A 17,622-nucleotide genomic window follows, 5' to 3' on the forward strand; every position below is an offset into this window, starting at 1 on the left:
GATTTTCTGTTAAGTCTCTTAATTCTTCTTCCCTCAATAGTAAAAGTCCAGAAAGATCTGGATTACTTGGCCATACCTCAGAACATAACACAGATATATTATAATGATGGCATTGTGCTGTTTGGACAGAAGCAATAAGTGGATAGTATGTCAAACATCTTGGTAATACATGTGCTCCAGATGTGAAAAGATAAATCTTATGCAGTTTTAGAGCTTGCTACTAAATATTTTAGGCCCTCATGTTCAAATCTGGGTAGAAATATAATCTTCAAATAAAAGAAAATCAGAGAATCTTGCATTTCCTTACCACAAAGGATGAAGATCCTGGTAGATTTCTTTTTTTTTTTTTCTGGAGACTTTGTATTCTACCCACAGGTATTTTGTTCAGAATCACATATTGGTAGACACAAAAGCTGCCATTTTTGGCTGACACTTGCCATAGTCCAGCTGGGCAAAATAACCAGAGGTGACAAGCAACTTGAAGGTTGAAGGGAGTGAACTACTATTTATTGTGAGTGAACTCAGCGGGAAATGAGTGAGAACTCAAAGTAGCGGGCACCCAAGGTAGCAGGAGCCACTTCTCTGCGGGACAGCAGAGGTTCATATACCCAGCTAATTACACACAGCTTAACTTAATTAACATCATCTAGATACAGCAGTCAGTCATTAAGGGATCCTCATCATTTTAATGGCTCGCTGGCTTTACTTCACAAACCACTTCTCCTGGCAAAGTGCCAGGTGCCATCTTGACTTGATTTGCATCCCCAACAGAGGCTCAGTAAGGAAAGTGCTCTATGTTGCAGTATTAGAGGCCCCTAAATCTTGATCTATATGATTTGGCTGACCCTGTTATTGTGTCTTCTTGATAAAAAAAAAAGCAGATATAGTTTGGGTCATCCCAGTGCAAGTTTGGGCAAATTACTGTGGAAGAAACATAAAGTAGACCACTAGGTCCTGTCATTGATAGTGAAGAATTATATGTTTGTTTTTTGCAGGTGGTGGGTATTGGTAATTAAACTCAAGGTAACTTGACCACTGAGCCACATCCCCAGCCCTATTTTGTATTTTTATTTAGAGACAGGGGCTCACTATGTTGCTTAACACCTTGATTTTGCTGAGGCTGGCTTTGAACTTGCTACCCTCCTGCCTCAGCCTCCTGAACAGCTGGGATTACAGGCATGCACCATGACACCCAGTCAAATTATATGTCTTCTGATAAAAACTTCTGCCATGTTACTGGGCCACAGTAGAAACAAGCATTTTATCTTCTGATACTTCATGGCTATGTTTCCACAACAGGTTACTGAAGCTGAAGAATAACAAATGAGATTGGAGTGGTAGGCAGTAAAGGCAGCTAGGGATAGATCATGCAGAATATAATTCGGCAGACAGAAGAGCTTCAAATGCAATCAGAATAGAAACCTATATAATTTTATATATATATATATATATATATATATATATATATATATATATATATATATATATATATATATTTCCAAAAGAATGCTCTGTGAGTTGCTGTGAAAAAAATGAATGAAGAGAAAACAAAGATGTAGGAAGTACATTGGATGCAAAATAATGAAGAATTGGATTGGCAAACATGAAGATGGTAAAAAATAATTGTCTTCAGTGTTTTGATTTAGAAGGAATGATAATAACTGATTCATTGGGTATAGGGGGTAATATTTTTAAAATTTAATATCTATATTAATTACCTGGGGATCCTGTTACAATATAGTTTCTGAATTTGCAAAATTGAACTGGAAATGTGATTTTGCATTTTTAACGAGTTCTCGAATGATGATAAGCCAGGATCACACTTGGAGCAGCAAGTTCCTAATGACTGAAATTGAGAACAATCTGGGGGATTTTATGCTGGGCAACACTGATGCAGTAATGTGATAATAATGTGATACTGCAGATGGTCAGGAACAAGGGAATAAAGCATTTTGATTTGGTGAAAATAAATTTAAGATTGCCATTAAGTATACATGTTGAGATGGTAAATAAACAATTGAATGTGTCAATTGCAACTGCAGAAGAATGATCAGTCAGAGCTGACATTTTAAGATAATCAGTTTATAAATTATATTTTAATCTAGGGGATTTTTTGAGTTAATTCAGAAAGAATGGACACATATAAGCTCCAGTTGGGCCACATGATGAACTCTTAGTCACTCTTACATTTAATGTAAAGTATAAACTAAACTCAGAATATTTTTAAGTTAAAAACTGTTAAAATATGTTTCTTTCTTACTTTTTCAGCTTTTGATGAAGGAAAACAGCAAATTAACATAGACATCTTAAAACAAACAACTACAAAAATATTGAAGTTATTTTCCTTTTGTTCACAACAAAGAAAGGAAAAGTAGTCAAGTAACTTTATTTATAAATTAATTGACCAATAACAGGTAGATATTTTATTAACTAACATTTTTCCTAGTATCGCATTCCTCAAAGTATGCAACATTTTAAAAATTTCTCCACAATAATATATAGCATTTTGTAGTTGATATAAATCTCGATGGTAAAAGTTGTATTTCAGGTAATTGAAGACAGGCTGAGTAATAAAATAATTTGTAAGAAATATCATTTACACTGAATGAGAGGAAAAATATAATAAGTAAAATGATTCTTTTTTAAGTTAACCATTTATCTCAATATCATTAGATTGGAGGTAGGCTCTAGATTTTTTGCCTCCATAGTATGAAAGTGCCCTAATCTTTCACTTTTCTAAATAGGTAAAAGAAATTATTTGTATAAAAGAATGTGAGTAAATTGTTTCTATATCTAAGTGAATTATAATGCCATTTAAAAATTAATATTGATTTGATTATATACTTATATTCCTCCTGATTTTATAGGTTTTTTTATAGAAGAAGAGGCTAATTATTTTTGTTTCAATAAAATCTGATGCATGCCATATTTTAAAATTTCATCCTAATCAAATGAATGAATACTTCCTTAACATAAAATCCAGGTAATTAAATATAATAATGAGATATAGAAGAAAGAAAAGAGATAGAGAGAGAAAGAGAGAGACAGAGAGAGAGAATGGGAGAAGTGAGGGAGGGAAAAAGAGATATAATTGCAAGAAAACAGAAAAACATAATTTTTATTAATAAAACATTTGGACATACTAACAAATGCATTTAATCAAGTTTATTGTACTATATAGTGTAAATCCATATTGCATTATTAAATGCATTTTACATTTTTAAATGAATCATTCCATTTTAGATGAAATTATAAAATTAAATAATGTATAACTTGAAAGCCCCAGAAAAATCAGCTGAAAAGTTATGAGGAACAATGTGGGAAATCAGTGCTGTACTTCCCCATGTGTATGAAGTTATGGGCATTGTAAAATAATAAACAAATACCCCACCAAAATAGAATATGAATCTCTAAATTTGGATTTTGTATTGTAGAAAAAGTAAATTAGTCACTTTGGTAATTATTTAGTTAAATTATTTATCTTTTTATAATTTTCAGATTTTGGAATATGATTTCATGATTTATTTAATATTGGAAAATAAAATTTTATTCAACTTGGCCTAGTTGTTCTTTGTAGGATATAAAGTTATAAATTAAACACTAAATGGATTTGTATACAACTCATATCTGGAACATATAAATAATATATCAGAGTGGCTTACATAAAATTTCAAAAACTTTGCTTTCCAGGAGAGGATAAAAATAACCATTCTGAAATCTATTCAGAGTACTAAGTCATTTACTTTGCTTTCCATAGCAAAGAGTAACTTCAATAAAAATCATTTTTACCAAAGTCATAAAGAACAAAGGCAGCAGATGCAAAAAAGGGAAAATGTGACATAAATCTGGTAAATATTAATACAATCATATCAATAATACTCAAATGTGAATCACCCAAAAGCACCAATTAAAGATAAAGATTAAAGAGTGAATAATAATAATAATAATAAACTATAGTTGTCTTTAAAAATTTTACTTTAAAGACACACAGATTTGAAGTAAAATATTGAGAAAGATGTGTCATGTTAACTCTAATAAAAAGAGTCCTGAAGTAGCCATATTAATTTCAGAAAAGCAGACTTTAGAGCAAGAATAATTATCAAGCATAACAATGGGCATCATATAATGATGAAGAGGTTAATTCTGCTAGAACATGTAACAAAATAGTGTATCAACAATAAAGAATCAAAATACATGAGGCAAAAACTATAAAATGGCAAGAAAAAATAGATTATTCCAGCATTATAATATTTTAAAAATTTTAATTCCTTAATTATACTTGGAGACTTCAACAATCTTCTTTTAATAATTAGCAGACCCAGCAGGTAAAATATTGGGTGAGATATTATTGAACTAAAGATCATAATCAATTACCTGTATCTAATTAACATCTATAGAACACATCACTTCATGATAGCAGAGTATGCATTCTACTCAAGATCACATGAAGTGTTCACCAAAATAGTCTACATTATGGGCCATAAACACACTAAATAAATTTAAAATCCCAGAAATCCTGCAAGTTTCTTTCAGAACACAATAGAATTAAACTATAAATCAATACCAGAAAAATAGATGGAAAATTGCCAAATATTTGAAAGTAAAATAATACATTTCTAAATACCACTTACATAAAAGAGAAAATCTCAAGGAAAATTCAAAAAACATATTTTACACTAAGGGCAAATGAAAATAAAATTCTCAGAATTTGTTGGATACAGTGATAGCACATATATTAGATAAGAACATCTGAAATCAATAACATACTAGAGGCAGAAAAGTAACATAAAGTTGAAGCAAGTAGAAGAAAAACAATAAGAATTAAAGTGAAAATTAATGAAATTAAAATAGGTAAACAATAGAGAAAATCAATGAAACAAACATTTGGCTCTTCTAAAAAATCCATTGAATTGATTAACCTTTATCCAACCTAAGGAAAAAAGGGAAGAAACAAACTAATAATATCAGAAATAAAGAGGTCATCACCTCTTTCCCAGGGACATTAAAAACCTAATAAAAGAATATTGCTACTCCTCAAATTATTCCATGAAATAGGAAAGGAAGGATCCCTTCCAAACTCATTCTTTGAGGCTAGAATCACCTTGATATGAAACCAGACAAAGACACATCAAAGAAAGAAAACTTTAAACTAATATCCTTGATGAAGGTAGATACAAAAATTATGGATTTTTTTTTTGCAATCACATCAATAGACTTAAAGACCTTGCACCTAATTGAAGAAAAAATAGGCCCAAAAGTTTACCATGTCAGCTTAGAACATGACTTTTTTAACAAAACTCCTAAAGCACAAGAAGTAAAATTAGGAATCAATAAATTGGATAGATTCAAACTAAAAGGCTTCTTCACAGCAAAGAAGATCATCATTACTGTGAAGAGAGTGCCTACAGAATGGGAGAAAACCTTTACCACCTCCACCTCAGCTAGAGTATTAATCTTCAGGATATATAAAGTACTCAAAAAAACTTAACACCAAAACAACCAATAATCCAATGGAAATGGGCTAAGGAACTCAGCAGACACTTCACAGAAGAAGAAATACTATCTGTTGCCATATATATGAAAAAAATATTTAGCATCTCTAGCAATTAGAGAAATGCAAATCAGAACTACTCAAAGATTTTAGCTCACTACTGTCAGAATGGCAATTATGAAGACTACAAACAACAATAATTGTTGACAAGAATGTGGGGAAAAAGGTACACTCAAACATTGCTGGTGGGACTGCAAGTTGGTGCAACCACTATGGAAAGCAATACGGAGATTCCTTAGAAAATTTGGAATGGACCCACTTTTGACCCAGCTATCTCATTCTGGAGTTTATACCTAAAGGACTTAAAAATCAGCATACTTTCTTGATGCAGCTACGTCAATGTTTATAGCAGTTCTCAATTCACAATAGCCAAACTATGGAATCAATTTAGGTGTCCTTCAACAAGATGAATGGATGAAGAAAAGGTTATATATATATACACAATGAAATATTACTAAGACTTACAGAAGAATAAAATTATGGCATTTTCCAGTAAATGGATGGAGCTGGAGAATATGCTAAAAGAAAAATAAGATAATCCCCCCAAAACAAAACAAAAAAAAAGATGAATGTTTTCTCTGATATGGGAATGCTAATTCACAATATGAGGACTAGGGAAAAATAGAAGTACTTTGATTAGGCAGAGGTGAGTGAATGTAGGGGAGGTAGTATAGGTGTAATAAGGACAGCAAAATGTATTGGACATCATTACCCTATGTAGATATATGACTACATGATTGGTATGATTCTACATCATGTACAGTCAGAAGAATGAGAAGTTATGGTCCATTTTCATATGATGTATCAAAATGCATTCTACTGTTTTGTATAACAAATTAGAACAACAACAACAAAAGAATATTATGAACAACTCTATGGCCAAATGTTTTTAATTTAGATGAATTGAACCAATTTCTTGAAGGAGATAATTTTCTCAAACATAGTCAAGAAGAAATAGAAAATCAGAACATGTTTTTATCTATTAAAGAAATTGAATCAATAATTAATAGTAATCCTTCAAAACAAGATCACTGAGCCCAAATTGATTTCATTAATTAGTTCTACTAGACACTTAGGCAAGAAATTAAATAAAGCTTTTATAATCTCTTCTAGAATTAGAAACGGATTGCATTCATCTCAACTAATTCTATGAAGCCAGTATTATCCAAAGTCAGAAATAGATGTCTTAGTAAAAATATAAAACAGTATCTCTCATGAACACAGATGCAAAAGCCCTTGAAAAATACTGCCAAAAAGAATCCAAAACTGTTTAAAAATAATGGAACATCATAATCAGGCAAAATCTATCCCATCCATTCAGATTTAATAATTAGAACGTTCATGTACTCCCTAAATTCATTTTGAAAGCACCATTGTTATATTAAAAGTTGAGGCTGTTAGGAGGATTTAGGTCGCAAGGACAGAACCTTCGGGAATGATATCAGTGTCCCTATTAAAGAGTTTCCAGAGAGCTGTCCTGCCTCCTACACTATTTGAGGATATAGCTAGAAAGGATAATCTGTTAAACAGAACCAGTGTCTTCACTAGACACTCTTTGTGCCTTGATATTCAACTTTAAAGCCTCCAAAACAGTAAGTAATAAATTCCTGTTCTTTATTAGATATCAATTTATAGTACTATGTGATGGCAACAAAAACTGGCTAAAACAAAACTAGTGCAACCTTGAAAATTCATCAATTGGTGCAAGTTGCATCTTCAATGGGCTAAGGAAAACAAAAAAACATATGGCCATACAAATGGATGCACAATAATTTGATAGAATCCAACACATATTCATGGAAAAATCTATTCGGAAACTAGAATTAAAGGATGAATTTTCTCAACTTGTTAAAGAACACTTAACAAAAATCTATAGTTCATATTATATTAATGATTAGAAATTACATACTTTCTCCCTAAGATTGAGAACAAGACAAACTTCCTCATCATGCTGAAAGTCCTATCTAGTGCTATTCAAAAAGAAAATGTATATTGATTTGAAGAAAAAAATGAATTATCCTCCTTTGAATATAATACGTTTCTGAGGAAAATTTCAAAGAATCAATAACAAAGACAACAATAAAACTCTTGGAGCTAGTATGAAATTATAACAGCAAAGTTTCATAAGCTATTAACATAAAAATCAATTGATTTCTACATATCAACAATGAAAAATACATATTCAAAATTTAAAACACAATACCACTTTCATTAGCACTAAAAATACTTAGTTAAAAATTTGACAAAGTACATAAAAATCTATATTAGGAAAATTATAAAACTGATGAAAAAATTAAAGAATGTGTAAGCAGAGACATATTCATGTTCATGTATAGGAAGACTTAATGTTTTTATGTTGTCAGATCTAGACAAATACATAATGGTCCATAAGAAATAGACCCATGCAAATGGGAAATAAGCAAAGATAATTAAACAAAAAATATACTCTTTTCAACAAATGTTTCTGGAAGTACTAAATATTGCATGAACAAAAGTAATCTAGACCCATATTTTATACCTAGAAAAATGAGTTTCCTAGATTGCCAGATTTTTCGAGGTACACTGAGGACTCCCGAAGGAAATTTTTATCATGCCTTATGTCATCTGAGAAATAACCTCTAACATGTTAAAACACTTTTCTGCTTATAAACATGCTAAATAACAAAAAAATGGATCAATAGATAAAACTTGATTTTATTAATATATTTATATGCTTTGAATTTATGCAATAAACTCAAAATCATTGTAATCACATTTGTTTATGTAAAAATATCACACATTTGAGCAAGAGACTTGGCATCTTCCAAGAAAAGAAAAAGGGAATGTTTCTACTGGTATATCTAAGAAGTTTTTTGCCAATTTCATTCATTCCATATTATCCCTGGATGATACATGCACATGATTTCTGGTGATTGTGGAGAAGCACAGCTGGTAGCTACCATCAAAACTCAAATACACATCTGTTGTGATATTGCCTAAAAGAATTTCTTACTAATTTATATGACAAAACATCTTTTACCCACTACCCCTTCACACAGTAGTGTAAGATATTTTCAAAAACATCTGGACTCTCTGCTCAAAGGAGGCATTTCTTATCTAGTAGGGCATTATTTTCATTAGATTTTACTATAATTTGCTATTATTATCCAGTGAATCATTAAAAACAACATATTAGTGTCAAAGATATGTTAATTCATAAGCATTTTTTAACTTTCTTTTTTAATCCTTCTGAACTATTCCAACTGTCTCAGGATTTCCAAAGCAAAGCAAATTAATTCATTTCCCTACTTTAGCAAATTAATTTTTCTCCTGATTATTTTTTCTAGAGACTTAGCATTCCATACATTTTTAGATCTCCAAAAGTTGCTTGTAATAAATCCAGTATAAGAATACAAAATGAATTATTTATAACTCATACATTTTTAGGTTGATTTTTTAAATATCTAATTTGTTATTTGCTATATTGCATGATGGTCCTGTTGTTGACACATAATCTATATAGCAGACTGACCAAATAGTTGACAACTAAATTAACATGATCTAAGAGCCCTATCTTCGGTGTTTTCTAAGTTCTTGGAGTATATACTAAATTTTTATTGATTATGCATTACACAGTATCTATTTTAAGTTGAATGCATGGTATCAGGTGACATGAAATCATAGGACACTATAATGAGATACAAAAAATACTTAAAAGAAAAAAAAGCAATTTCCTAATTATAGATGGGTGTTAAATCTGTGAATTTTCAAGCATGAAAAAAAATCATTATAAATGTTAAATTTCACACTTAGGCAAATGTATTCAACAGAATGTTCATGTACAATCTGCACATTCTCCGCATTTCTAGCTGGTTTTCAAATTCCTCACAGTATACTTCTAAACTATCTTTGTGAAATTAGGCATAAAACAGCTTATGAAATTTACAAGGCCAGTCTAAAATGAATATACAATTTCCCTTCAAATATCCCAAGAGAACAGCAAATAAGGCAATAGGGTTGGACAGCAGCTATTTAAAATAAGGGAGGTAGGAAATTAGAGAAGATGGAATCAACTGTGATAGCGCCATTGTTGACTCTTTTAAGGAATTTGGAGTCAATTTTAATGTTATATAGCTAATATAGAGAGTTTAGTAGACAAAGTACTGCTTTCTCTAATTTATCTTTTTAAAGTTTATTTTTTTACGAAATTTTAAGAAAAAGTACAGGTGGTTAAAACCTAGAATGAGATCAGAAATGGGGCTGTCTTAATGTCAGTGTTACATTAAGTCTAAGCTGACCTCTCAGTACATTCAGATTGTGCAAGTATATTACAAATAAAGAATCCAGGATGCCCATGTCAACCATATCTCTTGCGTTGGCATCTGTCCTTCAACTCACATCTATTTCTATTGCCTCATTAGGTGTGTGTGTGTGTGTGTGTGTGTGTGTGTGTGTGTGTGTTTGTATATACACACAAATGGAAAAGAGAAAGCAAAATTCAAGGTTTAGACAGCTCAATGATACTAAAGTTAAATTTTTTGTTTTCATTAACAGTCCCTCAATGAAATAGTGTGCATATTGAAAATGGATGGTTAGAGGCAGATGTGAATGATGTGGAAGGTTGGAGGCACATATGAATGACTTGAATTTTTGTCTGGTTCTCAAAGTAGCGATATTGGAATATCACTGGAACAATCTTGGAAAACACTGTGAACCTATGGACTTTAGCACAAGTATAAGAATTCTTGTGTCTCATAGCAGCAAAGCAGGTTCTGTAGAAGAGATAGTAAATCACTACACACACATACACACAGTGATTCATTCATGAGTGGAATTCTTTGTCACCTCTGTGCATATAGAATAGTCCTATGAACAAAGTTGTTATGGTTTCAGGTATGTGGAATATTCCTGAGCCAAAGTGAATACTCTCCTTTCTATTAAGTTGGTCTAATTCTTCTATTAGCAGAGACAAACTTTGAGTTTCCATGATGGTATTATTTCAATAGGAAACGGATCAGCAACTTGATGGAAAGTAAATTCTCCAGCTTTCCTCTTTGACCATGGAAGGTGCAGAAAATTTTCTTTAGATAAATGATAAAAGTTATAGTCTAGTAGACTTTAATTTTTAACGTTACTTTTTTTAAGTATCATTATAGTCATTGTGACCATCCATGACTGTGGGAAATTAGTAACATAATGAGTGGTTCCAAACTGTGTAAGCAGTAGACTAGAATTCAGAAGATCTTGTTGGAGCTTCCATCTGAATTGCTTTTTCATGTATTTCATTATTTAGACCAAGTATTTTTTTCCTACTATAATCACATGTTCATCATTGAACAGATTTTTGTTGATGTCAGAGCAAGATCAGCCTGTACCTATGGCAGACTATAAAAGTTAAGCAATTAGTGACCTTAGGAACCCCTCAAAACCAATAACTGGTAGAAGCTAATGAATCTATATCAACAGTTGAAAATGATCATAAAATATATACTTTAAATCAATCTTTCCTGTAACTGTTTTTATCACTTACAAATTAAAATATTTCTATTCAAATCTTTCTTTCTGATTTGCTTTTGGCAGAAGATTACAGAAGACATTAAAAAAAATTCCCTGATTTGTGTTTCTATAAATATGTTCATCAATGAAAGTGAGATGTCCCTTTCACTAGAATCCTGGTTATATCCAGCTTAGCATGTCTCTCTGAGGAATAATGAAATTTCAGAGGATTGTGAGTGTTTGATGCTTCTTTCCCCAAAAATATTCTCTTGTTTAATTTTGTGTTAAAATTCTAAAGCATTAGTTGTGTGTGTCCACATTTTCTTTTCCATGGGAGTTTCTGCTTCTTAGAGATAACACTAATTCTTTATCTCATTCAGTACCACATTAATGCCCTACATTGTAAGACTAAACTACAAAGATTCTATAAATACTTACTTTGTATAAAATAATAGGGAAATATGAGAGGGGAATCTGTGTATTGGCTCATATGGCTCAAGTGGTAGGATATGCCTTATAACCTGGACCAGCTGAGAAGTCTTGTCTTGTTCTTGGACCTATTCAACTTATGTAGTTTTAAAGATTAAAGATATATTGGAAACGCATGCTAACCTTTGGTATTAATTACCTCTAAGTCCAAAATGTCACTTATCTTGTGCTGCATCACTTTCTTTTTTTTCTTTTTTTTCTTTTTAAACATGTATTTAATTTTTAGGTGTAGATGGACACAATACAATGCATTTATTTTTATGTGGTGCTGAGGATTGAACCCGGGTCCCAGGGGTGCTAGGACACAAACAGACAACTGAGTGAATGAAGGAAGACTGTACAGGATATGAATGAGAAATTCAATAAAGAGATAGCTATATTGAATAAGAATCAAAGAGAAATCCTGGGGGGGGGAGCACATTTCAAAACCCAGTTAAACATCTCACCAATAGGGCTCAGAGGTAGAACGCTCACCTAGCATGCACAAGGCACTGGGTTTGATCCTCAGCACAGTATAAAGTAAAATAAAGACATTATGTTCACCTATATCTAAAAAATAAGTATTTTTTAAAGTCTCACCAATAAATTTTAAAAAATAGAAGACAGAATTTCAAGACTGGGAAATTCATAGCAATAAAATAAAAAAAAATACAAAGCTCTTACTAGAATATACAAGAACCCTTGGACAACAATAAGAAACTAACTTAAGAATTGTAGGTCTTGAGGAAGTATAAGAGGTATAGGTCAATGACATAAGATATTCTGTAAATATAAAATTCCCTAAACCTCAGGAAGAAGATGGACATTCATAGACTAGAGGCATTTATAACCCCAAAAGATAGGATTAAAAAAAGAACCTCTCCAAAATGTATTACAGTTAAAGTGTCAGAAGTCAAGTACAAAGAATACAAGTTGCAAAAGACACATAATAAATCAATTATAAAGTCAAATCAGAATAACAGCAGATATCTAAGCAAAATATCAAGGGTCAGGAGGGCTTAGACTGTATTTCAAGTCCTGAAAGAAAACAACTGCCAACCAAGGTCCCTATATTCAGAAAAGCTATACTTCAGGATTAGAGAATAAAAACTTGCTATGATAAATGGGAACAAAATGAATTCATGACCACTAAATTATCATTGCAGAAGGATATAAAAGAAATCCTACACACAACCAAGAGGGCATGGAAAAGAAGAAATCTCATTAGAATTGTCCACAGACAAATGGGAATTAGAAATAAATCAAGACTTAGAAATGAAAAACAAGAACAAGAAGAAGTTAATATATAGCTATGCATATTTATACATATTTATAATGAAAGAGAATGCAAATCATCTTAATTATTCAATTAAAAGATACAGACTGCCCTACTGTATTTAAAAATAAATTTTATATTGTCTTCAAGCAACACGCCTCACAGGCAAAGACATTCACAGACTGAAAGTGAAAGGATGAAAAATGATATTTGATGCAAACACAATCCAAAAACAAGCAGGCACAATCACTCTAACACATGTCAAAGCACACTCTAAACCAAAACTAGTCCAAAGAGACAAAGAAGATGAAGGGAAGAATTTAATAAGAAAATAGTAGGATTATAAATAATACTGGCACAAATATTGGTGCATCTCATTTTATAAAACTAATGTTACATGATATAAAGTTAACCTCAATTGTACTGATAAAGTTCTTTATAATAAAATTGGGGGGCGGCCGACCCGCCTCTCGGAGCCGCAGCGGCGCGGGCCGCCTCGCTCGCCCACGCCGCCCGGCCCTCGGGTCCCGCGCCTAGGCGGCGCGCGCGGCCGGGTGGGGCTCGGCTCGGGCGGAGGCGCGCGGGGACGATGCAGCGGAGCTGAGCGGACGCGGCAGCGGCGCGGCGCCCTCCACGGGGTGGCGCAGGCGGCTGGCTGCTAGGGCCCGGCCGAGCCCGCAGCCGCCGCGGGCCCGCCGGAGGCGCTGAGCCTGGAGGAGATCCTGCGGCTCTACGGGCAACCCATCAACGAGGAGCAGGCGTGGGCCGTGTGCTACCAGTGCTGCGGCTCGCTGCGGGCCCCCCGCCGGCCCGCGCCGCGTGCGCTAGGCCGCACAGGTCCGCGTCTGCAGGGACCCCGTAGTCACGCTGGCGCCCGGAGACGAGGGCCCCGCGGCCGCGGGTAAAATGGGAAATTCACGTTGTACAGAAACAGAGGTTATCCAGTCCTTGGGAATTATTATCTATAAAGCACTGGAAGGAGAATGAGGAACGGGAGCTAAGCCCTCCCCTGGAGCAGCTCATCGACCGGATGGCCAACACGGTGGAGGCCGATGGCAGCAAGGACGCGGGCTACAAGGCTGCAGACGAGGGCCTGGAGGAGGAGGAAGATGAGAAGAGGGCCCTCTCTGCCATGCGCTCCTACCGAGACGTCATGAAGCTGTGTGCTGCTCTTCTCCCAGCCGAGTCAGAGGCACCAAATCATTATGAGGCAGTGTGTCGCGCACTGTTCGCAGACACCATGGAGCTCCACACGTTCCTGACTAAAATCAAGAGTGCAAAGGAGAATCTTAAGAAGATTCAAGAAATGGAGAAGAGTGATGACTCCAGCACAGACCTAGATGAGCTGAAAAACGCTGACTGGGCCCGATTCTGGGTCCAGGTGATGAGGGATTTGCGAAATGGGGTAAAACTTAAGAAGGTCCAGGAGCGGCAGTACAACCCACTGCCCATCGAGTACCAGCTGACCCCCTATGAGATGCTGATGGATGACATCCGGTGCAGAAGGTACACCCTGCGGAAAGTGATGGTGAATGGTGACATTCCTCCTCGGTTAAAGAAGAGCGCTCATGAGATCATCCTGGACTTCATCATGTCAAGACCTCCTTTAAACCCCGCTTCAGCCAGAAAACTGAAACCAACCCCACCACGGCCTCGGAGCCTGCATGAAAGAATATTAGAAGAAATTAAAGGAGAAAGAAAGCTGCGGCCTGTGTCCCCAGAGGAGATTAGACGGAGCCGATTGGATGTGACTACCCCAGAATCTCCAAAGAATGTTGGGGAGCCATCTATGCTGAATGGAGGCCTGACATCGCAGACAGAGATTGGGGGGACCCCTGCTGCCCAGCAAGCACCTGCACAGCGCAAGAAGCTCCTCAAGGCCCCCATGCTGGCCGAGCTGGACAGCTCTGATTCGGAGGAGGAGACTCTGCCCAGGTCGTCCAGCGACAGCAGCGCGTCTCCCTCCTTCCTCGAGAACCCAGCGCTGGAGGCCACGTGCGAGAGGAAGAAGCCCCAAGAGTTCCTGCCCATGTCGTCCACCCCTCAGCCCGAGCGGCGGCAGCCGCCCCAGCGCCAGCACTCCACCGAGAAGGAGACGCCCACCAATGTGAGGCAGTTCCTGCCCCTGACCCGGCAGAGCTCCCGCTCCCTGGAGGAGTTCTGCTTCCCCGTGGAATGCCTCGCTCTGACGGTGGAAGAGGTGATGCACATCCACCAGGTGCTGGTGAAGGCAGAGCTGGAGAAGTACCAGCAGTACAAGGACATCTACACTGCCCTGAAGAAAGGAAAGCTCTGCTTACGTTGCCGAACCCGGAGGTTTTCCTTCTTCACCTGGTCTTACACCTGCCAGTTCTGTAAGAGGCCCGTGTGCTCACAGTGCTGCAAAAAGATGCGGCTGCCCTCCAAGCCATACTCCACTCTACCCATCTTTTCTCTGGGACCTTCCACCTTACAAAGAGGGGACAGTACTACCAGGTCAGAAAAGCCCCCAGCAAGCCACCAGTGGCCACTGCGCAGCATCGCCAGGTTCTCCTCAAAGTCTCCCAAGGAGCTCATGGAGGACTGGAGCACCATGGAGGTGTGCGTGGACTGCAAGAAGTTCATCTCGGAAATCGTCAGCTCCAGCCTGCGCAGCCTGGTGCTGGCCAACAAAAGAGCCCGGTTAAAAAGGAAAACACAGTCCTTCTATGTGTCCTCTCCTGGCCCCTCGGAGTACTGTCCTTCAGAGAGGACTATCAGTGAGATCTGAGCCGTGCCTTCCACTGGCTTCAGTGTGCAGAGTTGGGGCAGCCATGTCCGAGGATGCTGACCAGGCCGCTCCTTTCCGTGGTTTGACTAAACAGGCTTAAGTTTGAAGTGGACCAGAATCCTGCTGCATCACCTTGTCCCACAGGCTCTACCCTGAGTTTCCTCGACTGGTAATAGGAAAGGCCAGCCACCTGCTCGTTGGCCCTGAGAGGACAGTACTCTGGAATTTGCTTTGTGTGTGTGGATGTGGTGGCTGGAACCTTGCTGAGTCCAGTTCCTTGCCGCCCCTCCAGTGATCCTGGCTGAGGCAGAAGCTGCTCCCGCAAGTAGTCAGTCCAACAGAGATGTCGATGGCAGCAGGGCTGTGCGCAGGAAGGCACGTTGGCAATTCCACCTGACAGTGTGCCTGTCCAGGGTGCCTGGTGATGGCGGGCCAGGCTGTCCATCGTCTCAGCACAACACCTGAGGGACTTGCTGATGCCGACCAGCTGACTGAAATCGTCATTGTTCCAAGGTTCAGGTTTGTGCCGGCACTGTAGTGCAGAGCATCTGAGGGAGCGGGGCCTCGAGGTGGCCATGTTGTCTTGGTGCCTGCATCGGTGTTGCTGAGCCTGTGACAGGCCTCCTTCCCCATCACGAGGGTATTTCAGTTACTGGGTGTCATCATGAGGATCTGAGAATGACAGTTCTGTGGGAGTTTCAGGACAGAGGAAGGCTAAACTGTTCTCAAGCAGCTGAGGGTATTTGGTCAGCCCTAGAGTGGCTGGGACCACAGAGGGTGCCGGGAGGAGGAGCTGGGGCTCAGCATTTTCAGCTGCATTTTTCATGACTTTATAGTGCAGCCATCATGACTAAATTAAGCTACAATTTGGTACCTAAGGTGTCGGAGACCAGCTCCAACAGGGGGTCTCAGGAGACGAACGGATGGTGAGGAGTCGGCGAAAGAGGGGGTGGAGAAACAACACAGACACCAAAGTGAAGGTGTTGATCCCAATCTTTACTTGTGAAGTTGATCATATATACTTTTCATTTTGGCAGGCTCACAGTATATTGTGGTTACAAAACAGGAATCATTATTCAAAGAAACAAAATATTACCTAGCTACAATTAGAATAGAAGAATGTATCTTGGCTTATGCATAAGCAAGCATTTGTACTTTCAGTTCGAGTTTTGTTTTGAGCTGTTTCTGCTTAGTTAACTTTTAATAATAGTTACAAATGTCCCAAACTATTGGCCTATACCTTGACTATTTTTTCTTGACTTACTGACTGGAACCAGTGCCATGGTTACAGCAAGTGGTTGATTTGTTATTACTTTTCATCAAACAAAAGTAAGAGCACAAACCATTGTGCACAGGAACAAGAACAAGTTGCCCAGTACTAAGCACTAATCTATCTTCTTAACATTAATTTTTCTTCTCTAGATTTTAATTTAATTTCTCAAAAACTTCCTTGACAGGAATACAGGGAGTTTTTCTTTAGACATTAACAATTTACACTCCACAGCTGAATCATTGCATTTAGAGCAAACAGATCTATGCTTTAGAAGTAGTTGCATTAATTGGGAAAGTCATGATTTTTCCTTCATACTTAATGGTCATATGAGAAATCACAACTATACTTATTAAAGGAATATAAAAACAAATCAGCCCATTCCCAGAAACATACTGCGCTCCTCCAGAGGATGGACGCCTTGCGCCATCCACCTCAGTAGGGCCTTGCCATTGCCTGAGTCAGGGGAGGGGCGCAGCACTAAGGTCTCAAACTGAAATTTATTTTTATAAATGAATTTTGAAAGAAAAATGTCTAGCTCTTTTAAAATTATATGAAAATTAACCTGCTGATAGGCAAGATTTTTGGATGCTTTTTGCACTGATTTCCTGGTAGATAACTTGAGTGTTGGCTGGGTTTCAGATGAAGGAGGCCTGGAGGGCAGTTTCCCAGTTCCAGGGGCCCTTCTGTGGGCCAGCCTTTATTATTTTGGTATGCTTAGAAGTGACCAGCCAACCAAATCAGCATTAACTTTCAGAAAGTCACTTAATGCACGTGCACAGTAATTTCCTGAAAGCTGTAGATCGTGTCTGTGGTCACACCCCAACAGCCTA

At 36.9% G+C, this 17,622-nt stretch overlaps 1 pseudogene; it reads left to right on the forward strand.

The window, feature by feature from the left end:
• Positions 1-13,661: 13,661 nt before the first annotated feature.
• Positions 13,662-15,609, forward strand: LOC144252725 (protein spire homolog 1 pseudogene; annotated as a pseudogene).
• Positions 15,610-17,622: the final 2,013 nt, after the last annotated feature.

The sequence above is a fragment of the Urocitellus parryii genome, unplaced genomic scaffold, assembly GCF_045843805.1.
Source record: "Urocitellus parryii isolate mUroPar1 unplaced genomic scaffold, mUroPar1.hap1 Scaffold_53, whole genome shotgun sequence".
Lineage (NCBI taxonomy): Eukaryota > Metazoa > Chordata > Mammalia > Rodentia > Sciuridae > Urocitellus > Urocitellus parryii.